This window comes from Podarcis erhardii (assembly GCF_964252035.2).
Source record: "Podarcis erhardii genome assembly, chromosome: 4".
Taxonomy (NCBI): domain Eukaryota; kingdom Metazoa; phylum Chordata; class Lepidosauria; order Squamata; family Lacertidae; genus Podarcis; species Podarcis erhardii.
Window position 1 is genome coordinate 100,606,109 of NC_138508.1, and position 15,816 is coordinate 100,621,924.

A 15,816-nucleotide genomic window follows, 5' to 3' on the forward strand; every position below is an offset into this window, starting at 1 on the left:
AATTGCCATTTATACCCCAACGCATCCCCCAGGTTTTAAACAAACAGCTTTCCGATATTCAGATAATTATATTATAGTACCTCGTAAAGGGCAATACTATAACAAGAGGCACTAGGATGATGCAGTGAATCTCTGGCTCAGGCAGCTGATTCTTGGCTTAGTTGTGCCCAGGCACAAATAAGTCCCCAACCCCAGCTCAGCTGGCAGTATGGAAGAGTAACCTGCTCATCTGAAGCTGGTTGATCTGAGGCCGGTGATCTTCTCCAAAAAGGGGCATTGCAGGGCCACGGCAGGACCAGAGAGGCAAGACCTAGGCTGGATCCTAAGCTCTTTCAGCTTGGTCACGTGACCTGACCACCCAGCGTCAAAGACTATTTTCAAAGCTTGTTTTCTCTCTGACAGGCTTAGGCCTTGCTGCTGAATGCAATTTGGATCTGATGTAACGTTAGGACCAATTCCCTTCCAAATATAATACAGCAATCCAAGAAGACAGTTTATTTCAATAATATTAACATTACACCATTTAACATTCATTACAAAATAGGCAGTGCGGAAGAGCCGCCCTCCAGCTACTGCCCGCCTCCTCCAGCCCCGCCGACAGGGGCGTCCTCCCTAAAAAACTATGGGAAATGGAGGGGGCGCTGGAGGGAGCTTTGCACTGCGGTGCCGGAGATGCTTAAGATGACCCTAGAGTCTGGAAGTTTCCAAAACTAAAACACCCTTGAATAGGGCCTTATAATCAGCCAGGCCACACACCCTCCAATATGGCGCTGAGCCTAATCTTAATCAAGATGTCTCCCACTACTTCCACCAAGAGAGTCACAAGTGTATTTTTCTTCTCCCTTTTCTCCAGATGAAGACAGAATAGCCCCCTCACCTTCATTCCACACCACAGCAGCAATACAGTATATGAGCCAGAGGCAGATTCAGGGGAGCATGACTGATTCACCCGCACTGGGTGCTGAGCTAAGAGGGCACAGCAGGGGGTGCTGCAACAGTGACAAACAACTGAAGGCAAGAGGTGAGGGCACCAAATTTTGGCATCACACAGGCACTGCTGAAATTTTAAAGCCCAAAGTCCACCACTGCGTGACTAAGCTATAGGACTCAGCTTAGTCATGTCAGACTGTTCGTGACCCCAGACACTCCTGTCTTCCACTGCCTCCTACAGTTTGGTCAGACTCACATTAGTAGCTTCAAGCTCCTTCATGGATCACTGCTTGAATAACTCAGAGAAGCTATGAGCTATGCCGTGCAGGGCCACCCAAGACAGACAAGTCATAGTGGAGAATTTTCACTAAATGTGATCCACCTGGAGCAGGAACAGGCATGCCACTCCAGTATCTCTGCCAAATTCAATGTGTTTTTCAAAATGTTTTCTAAAAAAGCATTTCCACAGTGCTTTTTAAAATATATGTGTGTGTAGATTCCACCTAGATGTTACAAAGCAGAGGCTCCCAACCTTTTGGGGCCCAGGGAGCATTTGGAAGTCAAAATACTCGTCTCTGAGAGGAAAACACAAAACACCATGTAGGAAACTTCAGGTCCAAAGCTTCTCCTTGCCCCTCTACTCTCCTGGCTGTTGGAGACTGCCCTGCAGCTATTGATGTTTCTCCTGTCTTTCTCCTTCTCTCTCTAATTCTAATAAGTACTTAAAGGCTCCTGCAGCGGCAAGCAGGGGTGTTGAGGCTCCTCACCCGAGTTCCAAATGTTCCTGCTGCTTTGCTGTTCTTAGTGGATATTGTTTGGTATAATGGGAAGTAACATTGCATTGCTTCTATATTCTTCTTTCATTACAGTTCTCCCAAAGTCTGCTGCTCATTTGAGAATTTGATGGGACTATAGTCATTGTCTTTTGATGCCAAACAACTCCTTAGGTGGGTTATGAATGTGGAGCTATTGCGACAACACACAGAGATTTCTGTGGTGCTACTGGGATCCTCAGCAGGGGATGAATTAAAGGGCAGGTTGCTTATTTCAGGTAAGACATGAGATGTTAACATTTCCAAATGTCATTTAAGAGAAAATACTCGCTTTCAGAAACAGTTCTTTGATGGTCAAAGAGAACTTTTACAAGATGCTGTAGAACAGTAGGAATCACAATATACTGAAGGAATCTTGCTTTAAACTACACTGGAAATTTTGAACTGAAGCAGGCCATTTTAAAAATACATCAAGAATGTCTTTGCTTTTAAAAGAAGTCATCTGCAGTACAAAAAAGATGTTGCTAGAAAATTTTGGGGTTTGGAATATCTGCTGTTCAAGAGGATGTGTTAAAGCCAAGCACATGTTTTTGTTGAAGCCATAAGTAATATTTAATCCTAGTTTTCAAAGCTTGACAAGTGGAATTCATTCACTCCTTCTTCTGCCTAATATTTTTTTGCTCACTTTCCAGCTTTCGTGACAATTACTATGCACTTTTTCTGGTTTTTGAGGACCGTATCTATTTCCTCCAGGGTGATAGGACCATCCATGAATTCCTGTTCCTCATCAGTTAAGGTAGGCATGGTCAGCCCTGCTAGGAGTTATCTGATTTTCTCCTCAGTCGGGTCGTGGGAGGTGTATAGGTTAGAGTAAAATCCTGCAAATTCTGAGGTTCTTTGGGGGAGAATGTTATGTTGCCATCTTTTTTGGTGATGCAATGTATTCTTGTTTTGAGTGATTTTTTTCCTACACCTTTTTGCTAATAGTTAAAAAGGCTCCTTCGCGTGGTCGGGGGGGGGGCGCAAACGGTGCCCGCCGACTCACCATGCCCATGGGTTTCAGCGCCCATGGTTTTTGAGGGTCCCCGCGTCGCCGGCGCGGTACAACCCAGCCCCTGCCGAGCAGGCTCCCTCCGGAGCTCGGAGGGAGTCCGCCATTCGGCGATGGCGCCAACCCGGAAGTCCCTAGTGCTTTTTTGCTAATAGTCTGGAGTTTTTCCCTCCATACTCATAGAACCGTTGTTTAGATTATAGAATGTTGATCATTGTTTTATTGATTTCTAGGGAGTCTAGTTCCCTCCTTTTTCATTCTGTAGGTTTAAGGAGGTTTTTTTAGCTCTTGTTTGTTTGTAGCATGATGAGAGAGCCATGATGTCTTGTTCTATTTTGCTAACTTTTGAGGTTTGTTTTTTTAAGGGATCCACACGTTCCAGTCTGGACGCCAGGGCACCGTGTCCAGACTGGACAGCATTTTGCTCACACAAGGTTTGATCCCCTTGGTGGAATCAGCGAACATAGGTAACATCAAAATCACAGATCACGCCCCAGTAGAAGTTACTCTTAAAATAGGAGAGGGAACACAAACCACCCCATCATAGTCCTTCAGTCCTATCCTAACCACAAATAAGCACATTAGAGAGGATCTCACAAAAACTCTCCAAAACTACTTCAGAGAAAATGATGTAGACAATATAACAACCCCCTCTCCTGTGGGAAGCAATGAAAGCAGTCACCAGAGGAGCCTGCTTAAAAGAGAAAACATCCCTTAAAAAACTGTACCCCTTTTCTGTCACAATCAGTATTGGCTTCTGCACTCTAAACTTTTACGGAAAGGCTTCCTCTTTATCTTCAGGTTTAGAGACCAGTGCTCAATATCTTCAACAGCTAAAATAACAGGTCAACAGTGATTGAAGTCCTACCTTCATTTTTGTTGCTAAGGTGTATGTCTGACTCCCTTTTACGAGAAGAGTGGTTGCTTTCCATTGTTAACAATTAAGTGATGATTGCAAGAAGCCAGAAGTATGGATTTGCGTGGGCTTCTTTGTTTTGTTTTGCCTGAACCACAAGTTAGATGTTTTAATTATATGCAGCTGTATTATTTAGAAAGAAAGATTTATACAACCTGAAGAGAAACCAGAGTATTTATGTTTCATTAATTAATTAATTTGTTTAAAATATGGCACCTAAAATCTTGGGAACAACTTGATTTTATAGCAATGTAACAAAAGCAAGGCCTGACTTAAACTGGTTTTGTTTGGAAGACCCTTTTGTGCTTCTGAGCTCCAGAGACAAAATGATGAAAAAGTTTCAACAGAAGAAAAAAATACCTTGGGGTAAATTGTAGCTAGGGGCCAACAATATGATAATGGAAAGCCCGCAAGCAGGACACAATCTTTTCAAAGAACTAGTTCAGATATATTCAGTTGTGACATATGAACTGCTGAATAATCAAGTGAAATATCAGACCGTTTTAATCATGTTTGAGAGAGACCTTGGTGACTGGCAGTTGAATGTGAGTGCTAAATTGACTGAAATGTCTTGCATTTGAGTTGACATCTTGCAGCGTGAAGGTTCTGGTATAAAATTAAACTGATGATGTCTTGTTTGCATATGCAAGACCTCCGTTGATTCTGCTAATTATGAATGAGGCACTAAGTGACCTCAGTAAGTTTCACTGAAATAACCATTTCTAACTGGGTTGCACAGGTGGATTTAAGAGCAAAATGAATATTCTGAAATCAACTTTCTTAAATGGAGGGAAGGTGTGGGTGTGATGGAACTCTTTGTTTGCTCTGGTAGCTTTGTTGGTTACAAAGGGCACAATCAATAGTCATTAACAGCAACAGAAGTCTTGCTATTGGCTTCAATAAATTGTGCACTGCATCTTGAATTAGCAATGCAGTCACAGATTTTAATTAAAAGTTCCTGGTAAAACTTCAGATTTCTTCTTCTGAATTATCAGCTTTTTCCCTGTATTTCACAACATGCAATGACATGTGTGCATCATGTCCTATATTTCACAGGCAAAGCAACAGAGCTTTGATTAGACACACCATATTCAAAGCTACACTGAGAAATGACAGTGCTTTCTGCATTTTTAAACTTTCTGTGCATTTTCTACAAATTCATTAGCTTTGTGGCAGCCATATCTTTATTCTGAAGAGACCAATATTGAGCTATTTATTCCTTGTGAAAATTGTTTTGTTTGCTATTATGGTATGCATTTTTGTGTTTATATATTGCAAAACACCCTGTGATCTTCAGATGAAGGGCAGTATAGAAATTGAATAAATGAATAAATAAATAATATTTCTTTCTTTCTTTTTTAATACTCCAGTCCTGTAGTTTAATGGTTGGGAACAAGGTGTGATTCAAAGATAGTTACAGTTCAGCAAATCCTGTACTGTAAAAAGAAGCTAGAGAACCTAAAACAGACATGATAAGGAATGTTGTGAAAGGAAGGGGGGATGAGTCAACTTTCAGGACTACATTCAGCTAAACCATATGCAGAGCAGGCACACTGAAATTAATGGACTTAAGTTGGTGTTGTTTGAAGAACCACCTACACCCATATGAACTTCTGGGCTCTTTGATCAACCTCTGAGGCCATGATTTCTGTCCTACTACTGAGGGAAGTCTGGTTGGTGAGTACCAGAGATGATGCCTTCACACTGATTGGATTCCATGCCTCAAGAATGTTGCTTGATCCCTTCTCTTGTGTGTTTTAAATGCTACTTAAACATTTTGTTACCCCACTAAGCTTTTTATTGATATTATGGCATGCCCCCCTCCAACACTTTCCTGTGATTAACAAAATATATATTTTATTATGTGACAAAATGTCTCTCATTCTGACTTTGTCAGCTGCTCTGATAAATATTAAATGACGCTTTTCCCAAGGTGGCAGTTATACAGTCTGGGAATGTTCCGAATGGCTTCATTTGCTGGAACTAAGTGATATTTGTGTGATCCTTCAGTATCCATTGTGTATGTTCAGAAGTTCTCTCTCTTTGCCAACTTTGTAGGATCAGTTGGAATCACTAAGCAAGGCTGAAAGCTGTCGTTATCACAACTGAAATGTTTAGCAACCACAAGTCAAAGCGTTCTGCCACATAAATGAAATCTCTGTTTTGTTAATCAAAGTAACCTATATATTATTTTTGTGATGGACAAAATCCTAAATTGGATGTAGAGCTGGCTTGTGTGAAATGCTGTTTGGTGCTTTTAATTGTAAGCCAAATTGTAAGGCTTTGCCTTAAATGATAGTGCAGGTGTTAATGATTACTAAGGACTGATGGGCCTGCCTAGTACACTTATGAACCGCCGTCCAGAAAGGTTCCTTGTGATGGCCTGGGAATTAGATTCAGAGGCTGAACCCGAGGAATCCCAGCCTGCACAGGAGTCCCCCCCCTCCAGGGCCGGCTGAGCCGGGGCAGGGCCTTGAATCTGAAGCGCCTGCACCTGTGCCGGATCCTCAGGAGCAGACACCAGCTGAATCTGCTCTGGCTTTGGAGGTGATCGAGGACCCATTACCTGCAGGTGCTCCTCTCCCAGCCCTGTCAGGGGAAGGTGAGGTTGCCTCTGGGTCCAGTAACCCTCCAGCCTCTCCTGAGCTGCAGAGGCTCAGGGCAGAGAGGCGGAGGGAACTAAGTTCTCGCAGGAGGACTGCTCGCCTCCAGGCCAGGGGAGGTGAGGCACCTGCGGACCGGGGCCGCCCTATGCCTCGGAGGAGATAAAGGCCAGCCCACCCAGTCCCAGGTTGCAGGAGCAACATCGTTGGTAACCTGTTCCTGCTGGCATCCTGACCTGCTCTCCTGAGTTCCTGACCACGCCCGACTCCTCGCTTTGGACCTCGCTTCGCCCCTGACGGACAGCCTCCTTACCCTCAACCTAGGACCAGACTTAGACCATGCCGCACGGTAAACACCTCCCCCCCGGACCAGCACATTCCTCCTCAAAGCCCCACCCCACCCCACCAAGCCCCCTTCCCAGTTACTACTCACCAATGTCTCCTCCCCCTCCCCCTTGCCCAAGCCCCCTCCCCTAATTCCTCTCTAAACTTTCACAGCTCACCCCTGCAAGCACACCACCCTCTCTCTTCACCTGCCTCCCCCACAAGCCCAGATCACTTTTCCATTCCAACCACCTGCTGAAAGTCCTTCTTGCTCCCCCCCCCCCCCCCCCCGCTGCCTGCTTCTCCCTGGTGTTTCCCTCCCTCTGGGGGATAAGCAGTCTTTTGCCAGTATGACAACAGACTGGTACAAATATTGTACAGAGAGAAATACAGCAGCTGCTTGTCACACATAACATGTTGTTTCACCTTCAGACACACTGCAGTTTTGATCGAAGATAAACTAAACATATATTAAACAGACAAACAAGAAGTCCAACATTTTCATCTGGCTCCATTGTCACAAACTGAACTGATGGGAAAACAACAAAGTCTATCTGAATTTTTAGAAAACCTTTTCTCCTTGCTCAAATGCTAACGTCTTGAGCGCTATCTGAAAGCAAAAGTAGACAGCTCAGATTTTGTTACTTTTGAGACAGTTTGGAATCAACTACAATACATTACTGACTGCATATATAATTCATTATTCATGCCATTATTTTCTAAATCATTCTGGTTTGTTTGCTGGTTATTGACATTATTTTCTACTGTAAAAAGTGAAGCATTCACCAAATACCTTGAATGAACAGGTTAACAGTAGGCCTCTCATTTTAATCTATACAAATTTCCTTTTCCATTTAATTCACTCCTTTAAAAATAATTTCTTTGCTTTTCAACCAATATGACAACTTTATAATTAAATGTTTTGACATGAAAAAGCTTTATCCATTTTCCTGATAAATCAGCTAACTAAGCAAAGGTCTTTATCACTAAAAGCATGGGGAAAGATAGGAGGTGTTATGAATACTGAGTAAATCTTCTTAAAATGATTAATGGAGAAAATACATTTATGTAGACTTGAAATAGAGATGGACAAGACAATTTGATATTTCATTATCACTCAGCCATAAGTACATTCTTTTTCCGTTCAATAAAGACAAGCCACATAGTCAAGCTCACTTTATTTGGAACAAGAAAAATGTACAAAATAGTGGCCCAAAAGGGCTAGGGTATAACATATATTTAGTTTAACACACTTCCAAGGAGATCAAGCAAAAAATGACCGGGGTGTTTTTTTTTCCATATCAAGACTGTAATGTGGGTTATATTGACTGGGCTGATGTATAATGCAGTTATGTGGAAGCTCTAAATCACATATCTCAAGTAATAGTTGCATGAAGAATGCAATTCTTTCACATATAAACATTTCCCATCATGCCACTGGCACTTCACAACAGCTTTGGGTGAAAAGCCATGAGGAAAGGCATGTCCATTTTATAGTGGCTGTGAATCAACCTACCTATATGGATTAGCTAAAGTCCACCCAAAATACTTTTGTGACTAAGCAGGAACAGGCAAACTAAGACTGTGCAAGAGACATGACTTTTCCCTCCCTTTCTGCTTCCTAGACATATGCTTGGATGAAAGGAAGTCAGGAAGAGACGTAGCTGGCTTCAGTTATTCATTGTGGAATTTACTTTGGTTTTAAACAAAACCCTGGAATCCATCAACAGGAGCCAAGTGTAAAATAATGACCATACTGTAAATTCAGGAATCAAGCATGTCTGAGCACATGCTAAAAGAATTTGCTTCCAGTACCTGAACTGAACTCACAGTTCTTTCACACAAATACCCACTCCAGGTGTGCTCCCAAACTTTCTTCATTTTTGTTGCCCCCATTTTTTTGCAGGGGTTATGGACTTCTTTTTTATTGCAATTGGTAAAATGATTGGGGATCAAAAACCTTGTGGATCTGCTGCAAATCACCCAAGATCTATCAGTGGGTTCAAATTTATCTTCTGGTGCTGTCCCTGCCCTGACAGAATTCAGTTCTGTTGGCTAAAATAGAGGGTCCTTTGGGCTTATAGATTAGGATGAATCTCTTGAAATCGAGTAGATGGCTCAGTGTCATATGGTAGAATCGAAGCAAATCCAGTTTTGAAGCCCAATAGTATTTGACATGTCTAAATAATGTATGAAACCGTCTATACACTTGAGATGTACTACACTTTTTTTTGGGGGGGGGGAGATTGGCAGAGAGGAAGAAAACCTGCCTTGCCCCTCATTTTTCCTTGGTGACTCGCCCCAAAGCCCCGACCCCCCAAAAATTTGCCAACCAGCCCCCTGCCAGTTGACTGGCAACCCTGGTCAGGAAGAAGGAAAAGAACAATTGTCTTTTTGAGGTGGAGGGGGTTAGAGAGTTCTAGATTATTTGTCTCTGGAGGAAAATGAATGAAATGGTAGGAGGAACGGTGAAAGCAGGTGATGTGCAATAAAAATAGCACTCTAACTATTTAAAAATAATAAACCCAATATATTTTCCTAACCTTTAAAAGTGCCCCAAATGTTCCACCTGAAGGAACTGCCTTATTCTACCTGATCTTAGGGTCTGTCTTCCTTGCTGACTTGTGTGTTGTGTTGTCCTACTTGCTCAAGAGTGTTACTTATTATGCACTGCATGCTTTCTGGAGAAACTACTAGACTGAATAAGTACTGTCCAAAGTTAAGGCACAGTTAAGAGAAGGACGCATTCACAAAGATCGCCAGCCTGCATGTATATCCTTTAAAATGTTGCTTTGATTACATTTTGAATTACTCCAGCATCTCATAAAGGTATAAGTGTCCAAAACTGGGCACCTTTAAAATGGGGAAACAGTTCAGAATTAACAATTCCACCATATGGACACACAGACTAGTCAGAAGGGAAAAATCCTTTAAAGGGATAGCAGTTTAACGAAAATATCTTTGCTGTTAATGGTAAGCACTGAAGTAGGTTTCATTTATAGCAATTTAATGGCTCTTCTGTGATGAGCTAGCTGAAGCTATTTCAACACAGAATATTAAGTTTGTACTTAAACTTCAAATTATAACAGAAAATGAACAACCAGAAAAACCTCCTAGCCATTAAAATGTTTCAGCAACGAGAAGTGACCGTTAATAGTGAATGTGAAACAGACAGGCATATAAACTGTTGAGATAAGAGTTAAGACTTATTTAGAGCCACTTTCCCTTTTCCTTCTGGTAATCTTGCATGCCTTTCGGGTTTATAGATGAAACATTCCTTAAGCCCCATAAATAAATATTTATGTTTTAAACTGAAGAAGCCACAAAAACTCTACTTAAAGAAGAATCTTCTTAATTACTTAGGAAAACAGATAAGCCATGATGATATTTGGCTGAGGCCTCACCTTCTTTCTGCCCATCAGGGGCAGAGGAAAGGGGTGGGTGGTGGGTGCGGACCGCCACAGGTGTCACCACTGAGGGGGTTGACAAAAGGCTGGGTAGCACCCACCGTGGGGCCTGCAGCATGTCCGAGCCACGTATCTCTCCTGGGAGAGACCTGGTGACTTGGGTGCGCACAGGCTCCACGCTGCCCAAATGGTCCACCCGCTGCCTCCCCCCCCCCCCAGCTGTAGGGTGGCTGACTGGGAGGAGGCAGGCAGACTCCGGAGGCCCCACCCTCGCCCCAACCCTGTGGGCGGCTCGCCCCATCCCTGGGCATGCCACCCAGGCGCCCAAGCGGCTTCCTCCACCGCTGCTGTCCATTGATTCCAGAAGATGTTTGATAATGCATATGGTGCCATTGGGATTGTGCTGGCTTGCCCTATCATCTCCAGTGAACCCACTCTTTCTTCTGATTGCAAGTTAGACCTAGCAGTTGTGAAGCATCTCCCTCCCCTGATCCTGGTGTCTTCCTTAAGCTAGAGACATAGATTTCAAGTTTGCACAGCTTCTCCCCATACTCTCTGCATCCACACCCTGGCATTTTCTATATTTTGTAAGCTTAGGGACACAGTTTTGCTTTTAATGCCATTTTTGTCGATGTCTGGATTGCTGAGGTGTCGCAAAGCACCACCAGTTTCTGTGCCTCAACTTGCATGACCTCCTACAAAATCTCACTTCACCTCAGACAAGTCCAAAATCACTTTGAGCTACCTTGTTTCCCGTTGGGATTCAGGATCTATCTGAATCCTATCCACAACATGTGCCACTTTCTGCCCATATAATGTTTGTTGTATGACCAGCTGAGTTCTGTACGAAAGCACACAGTGAATGGGTGTCTTTTATTAAATGGAATCCTTAGTGTTTATTAACAACTCGTGTAAAATATATCAAGAAATTCTGGCTTCCTTATGTTTGCAAGAGTTATTTTTCATTATCTTGACTGAGGCTAGAATATCAGTTGTGGAATCCAGACGCATGCTGTCAACATTTATGCACTGAACGTGCAATGAGAATAATGCGCCTGAGGTAGAAAACAAATAACAGATAAGCAACAGTTCTATATTAAAAATAAGCTTCAGAATGGAACAAATATGGCAGACGGTTGCAGTATATACGTCTTGCTGGTTGTTCATTTTATGTGGACAAAAACCTTTAATGATGTTCAGGAAGGAGATCTAGACTTCTAATGCCGTACAGGGGCTCCTACTACCCTTATACAGGACAACAGCTGCAAATCCAGTTCCCCACCTGAGTTTGTCCCCTTAATGGACCTGAACACTATTTACTTGAAGGCAAAGTCCTTTGGTAGCTGCAAAGCCAGCTGGTTCTGCAGTACCCTTGGACAAATAAATACCGGTACTCCAATTATCCTTTGCCATCACACATCTTTGTGATTATGTCAGGAGGCAGCAAATACCTATGTGTGCAATTGTTTTAGAGCTTTAACATCTGGCCCTTTATTAATATCAGTATAACATGTGTTGTGGAATCGGTTGTAGAATAAGCTGTGATCCGGTGACAGCCAGTGCTCTCCGGTGCATTTTCAGGTGGTCCCCAAGACTACAATGAAACTAAAAGAGGAAAGTTCTAAAGAGCCAGTTGGTACTGTAAAGTTTTCCCCATCTGCTCAAAAGGCAACCCACTTTTCAGCTCTTTACCCCCCCCCCCCATTGAAACTGGAATTGTCTTATCTTTCCAGCTTTAGAAACAGCTGCAGTTGAAATGCCCAACAGCTTCTTACCCACCCCAGAGCTTTGTACTCAAATTGTCTCCATGTGCACAAGCGGTAGTTGAATTTTAACACGGAAACTGTTCAAACGTTCTCCGCCATAAAGTAAGAAAATGAGGTGTGCAGCAGAGTAAAAGTGGAATACTGGGCCACAGTGAAACAGTTTGAGAGATGCTTGTGTAAGGCATTTGCCATTAAAAAAAGCAGATCTCACAAAATGGTAGTTTGCATAAGTGCCAAGTTAAAAATTCTCAGCATGGTTTAACAAACCCTCTTTACAGGGAATTCTGGAAATTGCAGCTTTGTAAGGAGAAAGGGAGTCTCCAAACAACCCTCAGCACCCTTAGCAAGTTACATGCCCTATAATTCTTTGGGGGGAGCCACGACAGTTTAAATACATGGTGCAAATGCGACTTAAGTGCAGAAAATCATCAGAATAGTCCAAATGTTTGGTGAAGTGTGTATCTGGGGATACATTCTGTGGATGGGCTGAATACTATAGTTAGGAACAAATACTTGAAATCGGTGAATATTAAAGTGTGGTCCCAGTCTGGACTATCTGTCTGATATAAGAGGTCACATAACCTGATGCTGAATGGCAAACAAAAATGTCATTTTATGTGCAGGTTTATAGAAGAAATACTAGGAACATACTCCAGGCCTCCAGGAAACAAAATCCCACAGCTTGTTATTTGGACTTAGGTACAGAAGTGTGTTTCATAACCTCTTTTTTCTAGTCTTCTTCTTACATAAAAAAAAGCCCTTCTTAAAGTAATTTTATTTTTTCTTCGCTGTTGCTTGGCAATAATAAATAGCAACATTGTAATGACCATGAACAACTTTGGCTACTGCAGTGTAGAGTGCATCAGTTCCATAACAAATGTTGTATGAATTTTTGTAATGCAGTTTAACACAGCATGAGAGCTTCTTGTGCTTGATGCCAAACCAATTTGATCAGCACAGCTCCCTAGAAACTTGACCTTGTAAAAGAAAATGTAACTTTATCTTGGTGAAAGAAATAAAATGTCACACGGCTGAGCAAGTTCTGTGTGTGTGGGCTAATGGTAGGAGTTGAAATGAAGGATCAAGTTATCAAGCAAACACTTCTGATTGGAAGTTAATTAGTATTCTTCACTGCCCATGCCTCAAAGACTGTTTAGGGAGCCCGAGAAGACATTGCTTTGTTGGGAGCGTCTCTCAACACCATGAGGCATCAGATGAGGCAGATAAAAAACTATTCCAGGGGGTACAGTGTCAACCTATTACCCCTTCCCTAGTGTTTCAGGCCAGATAATATTGGTTAACCCATTGTGAATATTCATATTCTGTGAATATTGTTGAAAGCAGCTGAAAGGGCTTTGAACTAGGTTTGTATGCCAACAGCACAGCCTTTTTCCTGGACAGGATAACTGTTTGAATTGTGTTGATAATAATGCTGCAATTATTGTGATGCACAAGCAGATTATCATGCTACTAAAATACACTGTTTTCCTGTCACTAACCCTGCAATTACGTGGTCTTGGAATGGTGTCCCATAGGAAGCATGGGATCTCCCTCTCTCAGGGTAGAGAGAGAAAACTGGTTTCAGAGAGGGAGACCCAATACAGGCCGACACTTTCCCGCCACTGTCTAAACCTCTGCAGCTTTGTTCTTCCAGCAATGGTCCTCTGATGCTGATATGGCCAAAAGAAGGAAGTGGCAGGGTGCCTGGGATCATGCTCAGGTAGACCAGGAGAAGTCATGGATCCAAAGAATCCTAGTCTTTCCCAGTCCCCATTCCTGTCCCAAACCACTGGGAGGGAAAGGAAGGGGGGAACAAAATGATAATTGCAAGAGTGATTCCACTTGTGCAAGATTGACAGGCCATGGGATGATGTGGTTCAGCTGTGTTTGGCTCTCCTTCTCCCCTAGTTCTCCCTCTCAAATATGTTCAAGAATAGGGATTTGAAAATTGCTTTGAAGCTTGCTGTTAATCATCAATATTTCTTTCCTCCCAACTGAAATCATAAATGCCAGGAGAGAGGGTGCCAATCAGATGAGAATATCTGATTTAACCAGCCCCACCTATATTGCTCAATATTAATGATTCGCTGTGGGACTGAAGCTTGTTACAGATATGGGGATGCATGTGAACTGGCCTCTAATCTACAAAGTATAGAACTCAAAATCTGCACTTTCTTAACTACCATTTTTTATTTTCATTGCTGCATTAGTAGAAATACGTAATCTAAACTAGGACATATGCAAACGGTGATGCAATTTACTTTTCACTCTTTCAATTTTCTGCATATATGAACTTTCAGAAATAAATACTCCAAATTATCATAAAAATATTAAGGCAATGACAAAATCTTTCCTCTTTCTCTCTCTCTCTTTCTCCTCCTATCAATATTTCCATTTCAGTTTCTTAATTCCAAATATTTTCAGAAATGACATTCAGGTAAACAACAAAATGTATTTTGATTGATTGGTTGATGGTATTTATGAGTTGCCTCTCTGCCCAAAGGCATTAAAGAGAATGTACAACATTTTACCTTACAATACCAAAAATCATCTAAAATGTACTAAAAATAATAGGTAAACAGCAATTGTGCAAATATACCGTAAAAAAACCAAATCTGGCATTAAAAATTCTACAAGACACAGCAATAAGAAACCAAGCTAATAAAATAGAATCAGCAGTAAAATCAGTAATAAGAAAATGAAAATGGCAGCAATAAAGACATAACAATAGACTAGGAGCAGCAAAAAGCAGTAGCCCAAATCCAGGAAAGGATATCTGCATGTGGAGCTGGAACTAGATGTGCATCATCTGAATGCAGAAGTCATCCATCCACTCTGGATTTCTCTTCAAGTCATCAGCAGGAATGATTTTACCTGTTCAGTCCACATGCCATTTCACAGACCCACAAGCACCATATTCTCCATTGCAGTACATCTACAAAAGTGGGTGATGGATTGCTATACCTAGCATAACCAGCCCAAGAAGAAAGGTTTAAACATTTTCTCTTTCTTGGGTGTGGGATAATTTGCAGATTTGCATTTTAGCGCACAAAAAGAAAATGAACCAAAAAGCAAATGCAGACTGTGGAAAAAATAATTGGAGCAGGGAGGGACTAAGTTGCAGACTATGTGATGGTGAAGAAGCATGGTGAGGCAGCAAGCCATATAATTTATGAAGAAGCCAATGTCGTTTAACACCCCACCCCAACAACAACAAAAATTTACCTCTTTGTCAAGGAAGAGGAATGAGGGGGAGCAAATCTGTCTGGTCCACTTCCTCTTCTGAACACCTTGATCTGTAGAATTTCAGCCTACTGAAGGGGCTTGTGTGGCATGCAATGAGGAAATGCAGAGGAAGCAGTGCAAAAAAGGCAAAGCTTCCTTAGCTCCACCAGCAACTGCATATCACAGAACATTTTTACCTGCACCAGGAGAGCAAATCCTTCTTTGCCAATCCATGTTAAGTATAATTGTTTAATGTACATTATTGTACAGCGGTGCCTCGCAAGACGAAATTAATCCGTTCCGTGAGGCTCTTCGTCTAGTGGTTTTTTCGTCTTGCGAAGCAAGCCCATTGACAGCTTAGCGGATTAGCGCTATTAGCGGTTTAGCGGCTTTTAGCGGATCAGCTGATAAGCAGCTTAGGGCTTAGGAAAAGGGGGGGGAGGGAAAAACCCCCGCAGGAACTCGCAAGACATTTTCGTCTTGCGAAGCAAGCCCATAGGGAAATTTGTTTTGCGAAGCGCCTCCAAAACAGAAAACCCTTTCGTCTAGCGGGTTTTCCGTCTTGCGAGGCGTTCGTCTTGCAGGGCACCACTGTATACTGTGTAGCATGGCTGGGAATTTCCATGGAGCTGAAGAAGAGTCTGCCAGGTTAATCTTTAAAGGGGCTGTATCATGAGACTATATCTCTGCTGGCTCAGTCACAAGGTGCTTAGAGACACAGGAAAGAGATAGTATTTCAGGTCTATGGATATGCTAATCTGGAAGGCATCTATGTTGGGTGTGTAAACTCTTTGTTCCAAGCTACAGGAGAGAATGGATGT

The 15,816-nt window shown here is 42.3% G+C and overlaps 1 long non-coding RNA gene across 1 annotated transcript; it reads left to right on the forward strand.

Moving 5' to 3' along the window:
* Window positions 1–789: 789 nt before the first annotated feature.
* LOC309339684 lies at window positions 790–2,665 on the forward strand. Its single transcript, XR_014155533.1, has 3 exons — window positions 790–1,021; window positions 1,800–1,877; window positions 2,396–2,665. It is a non-coding gene; the product is annotated as an uncharacterized lncRNA (long non-coding RNA).
* The last annotated feature ends 13,151 nt before the right edge of the window (window positions 2,666–15,816 follow it).